The 3,916-nt window shown below is 36.0% G+C and overlaps 1 long non-coding RNA gene across 1 annotated transcript; it reads left to right on the forward strand.

Annotated features, from left to right (window-relative positions):
• The first annotated feature begins 620 nt into the window (after positions 1-620).
• Positions 621-3,020, forward strand: LOC120516792. The gene is made up of 3 exons (XR_005630914.1): positions 621-697; positions 821-1,039; positions 2,592-3,020. It is a non-coding gene; the product is annotated as an uncharacterized LOC120516792 (long non-coding RNA).
• Positions 3,021-3,916: the final 896 nt, after the last annotated feature.

Here is a 3,916-nt window from a genome sequence, read left to right on the forward strand (position 1 = left end):
TGAATATTTTCGAAAAGGTCACAAGTACGATGTGATTTTAGATTTCCTCAAGACGCATCATGGATTCAGCATAAGTCTCCGGACTCTGAAAACAAAATTAAGACTGCTTGGTCTTTCGAAGCGAGGCAATTTCACTTCTTTACAGGTAGTCCGTTCTACGATTCAAAGGGAACTACGTGGACCTGGACAGCTGTTTGGTTATCGGACAATGTTTCAGATTTTAAAACAAAAGTATCAGTTGCGAGCTAGAAGAAGTGACGTAATGAAGCTTATGTCAGAAATGAATCCCTCTGGAACTCGAGCAAGGAGGATCCGAAGGTTTTCGAAGAAGTTATCATTCTTTGGGACCTAATTATGTTTGGCACGTCGACGGTAATGATAAGTTAAAACCATACGGTTTCGCTGTTAGCGGATGCATTGATGGATTCTCGAGAAAAATATTATGGTGACATGTGGTCCAACTAATAATAATCCAGCAGTAGTGGCATCTAACTATATGAAGGTCATTTATGACCTTCGAGTTGTTCGATGCGATTGAGAACAGATTGTGGAACAGAAAATGGAATAATGGCAGCAATGCAATGTGCTCTGAGGTCGCATCACAGTGACAGTTTTCAGGAGAAGCAAGTCATATTTATGGGACATCTACATCCAATCAAAGAATTGAATCCTGGTGGGCACAGTACAGAAAACAACGGTAAGCGCAATATCTTTATTTTAATTAACGCGCGCACTTGATATAGCCTAGGCTAATTTAAACATTTACGAGTATTTTATTAACATTTTGTTTCGTATGTTTATAACATATGCTTTCTGTTAGTTCACAGTTCTGGATGGACCTTTTCGAAGATCTGAAAGACTTGGGCCATTTCAACGGCAGTCATGAACACAAATGTTTGCTACGCTTCTGTTTCACTGATATCCTGCAGAAAGACCTAGAGGAATGCAAGCAACTATGGAACCAGCATAGAATCAGACCTTCCAGAATGTCTACGTGCCCCCCAGGAATTCCTAACGAATTGTACAGTTTGCCTCACAGGTCTAGTCCCTTTTGAATTTTATTTCATGTAAGGTTGTGTAGGTGGCGTAGTGATTATCATCGTTTCCGCATTACAGTTTTGGAGATTTTGCTCCAAATCCATCCTATATGTGCACGCAAGTGTTGCGTTTGATTGGCTGGCAACGGGTACAGTTGTTATTTGTGCCTTTCCAGCCTTGACGATCATATTTATTAACAGCAGTCGTTACTTTCAAAAGTTCTGCTTTTTATAGTACAATATAAGTAAAGCCATAACTCAAGCTGTTGCCCATCATTGCTAAAATCAAAAACACGCTTGTATCATAATAAGAGTCTTAACCAATACGAGATGGTTTTGCCTTAAAAGGACGTAAGACAAAATCGACTGTTTTGATAACAGTGCAACACAGTTGTTAAAACCGTCACCTTTATATTCCAGGTGAGTGGTTTTAGGTTTCTCAAGCACCGAACACAAGGGTGTACTTGGAACGGTTTCTCGAACACCTTTTATCGGTGAGAAGGCAGTTACACTCGTGAGAACAGCAATTCTAGACTCTCACTGGCTTTCTCGAAATGAGTGACACGCGTGAATGTGTGTGAGAATCAGCCTGTTCGTTTAACAATATTATGAAATTCACTAGGAATGAGACCTTCCTCAGTAAGCCGTTCAGTTACCAGAACTTGCAATGCACTGATAGCCAAATAGCGTATGGAATTATGTAGTGATTACACATTTGCAAGTTTACTGTTTGAATGTCCATCAGGGATGTCGCTTGATTTAACGTTACTTTGGCGCTTTCTGCTGTGGTTAGCTGCTTGTGGGATGTGGGAGAACGGAAGAGAATGAAAATGAAAACTGGAGCCTTTTTTGCGGCTGCAATAATAAACCGCTACAAGCATCTGCTCACGCCTGTCTGTTTCTGTGTCTCTAAAGCGGATCAAACAATGCAGCTTTCACAATACTCTGTAGCATAGCCCTCGATCAAAGAAGGTCAGTAAAATAGTGGAATATAAACATTAAGCCTTAAACGGTTACTTAAATAATGTGAGAGTTCATTTGACACTGGCACTTTGCAATGTGAGGGGTTTCATATTAAGTCTGATTAGTCTGCTTAACGACACACAGATTTGATTAAACCCCTCACTGACGAACCTCGATTCTGCGTTTGTAGGAAAAGATTTGCTTCCCTGTGATGGACTGACACCATGTACACGGATTGTTCCTGCCTTATTGTGGTTCTTTAAATTGTATCTATATATTGTTTTAAAGAAATACACACCTTTTTGGTTTTATGGCATAATAATTTAGGCTGTTGTTTATACAGACTATGCACATTCAAACTTTGAGAGTTGGCAACATTTGTAGTTATTGTGTAATTTATCAACATTTACCAAACATGTTCTGATCATTTCCATATATTGGGATATTTAGCAACTTTCAGGCTTTCTTGTTCACTGAGCAAATTAAGGTACTGGTCCTAATTTATTTTTTTTAGTATCAGTTTAAGTATATATCATATTTTTAAGCAAAGATTTAATTTTGCCATTGAATGTTTATATTCCTATTTTATAGGTTTTGGTCAAGGGATTGTGGTTTTCATGTTGCACAGCAGCAGCTTCAGGACCTGAGGGACCAATGTGAAACTGTTGGTCTTTGTGGAGATGAAGATATACAAGATTACCTCACATATGTGAAAGAACAATATGACCTTCAAACACCACAAGTCTGGGAAGATGCCCTGGATTTATTCTTTAAGTTGAAGGAAAAGACAAATGTTTGATAACAGCAATACAGCAGATGCAAGCTTTCAGAAAAAGCAAAACATGTATAAGTTAAAAAACACTTAGATCAGTTTTGTTAACTTGTGCAAAAAAGTACTATGGCAAGCCGAATTAACATTCAGAGATATCTCAAAATGAATTTCAGATATCTTAAAATGTAATTTACTTTTATGATACCTGAAACTCGCCTTAAGAGATCTTAAAATAATTTCCTTCATATTTTAAGGTATGTGCAATACATTTTGAGATATCTCAAATACATTTTCAAATATCTCAAAATAATTGTGTCTGCATTTCAAGATGTCTCAAATGAATTTTCAGATATCTTAAATTGACCTTTTGTGCATTTTAAGATATTTTAAATGCTTTTCAAGATAACTCAAAATCATTTCCTGTAAAACTGCCTATTATTTCAATGGAACGTCTTGTTTATTATATGATATCTTAAAATGTATTTGAGATATCTTGAAATGAGCAGGAGTGATGTTGAGATATCTTAAAATAGACAGGAAGTCCCATTGAAAGAGTAGGAAATTTTACAGGAAGTGATTTTGAGATATCTCTAATTGCATTTAAAATATCTTAAAATGCATTTCACATATTTCAAAATGTACAGCACATCATTTCAAGATTGAAATCTATTTGAAATATCATAAAATGCTTTTTAGATTTCTTAAAACAGATGCATTTTTAGATATCTGTAATTCATTTTGAGATATCTTTAAATGTTAATTTGGCTTGCCATAAAGTACATAAATTTTGACTGAAGAACTTCAACCTGTAAACCACCAGCAGTAACAATAGCTTTGAACAATGTATACTTTGTATGTGCAAAATACTTCATTTATATTGTCAACCTTATTAATAAAACAGTCAGCCAACATCAATAAATTGCCTTTCAATTAAACAACATTTTGCATTTAAAGATAAACAAATTGTTGATCAATAAAGCCCAAAGCCTGGAGAATTCAAAATTCCAAAGCTAATATGAAATTTGAAACTGTCATATGATGAATGTAGTGGCAAGCATAATGTATTGCTGCAAGTGTTGGCAGTTGGAAACGGGGAATTATCATGCAGGAATTTTATTGTTGGCCTTGGCTCAAATCCCAATGG

Source organism: Polypterus senegalus, chromosome 16, assembly GCF_016835505.1.
Source record: "Polypterus senegalus isolate Bchr_013 chromosome 16, ASM1683550v1, whole genome shotgun sequence".
Lineage (NCBI taxonomy): Eukaryota > Metazoa > Chordata > Cladistia > Polypteriformes > Polypteridae > Polypterus > Polypterus senegalus.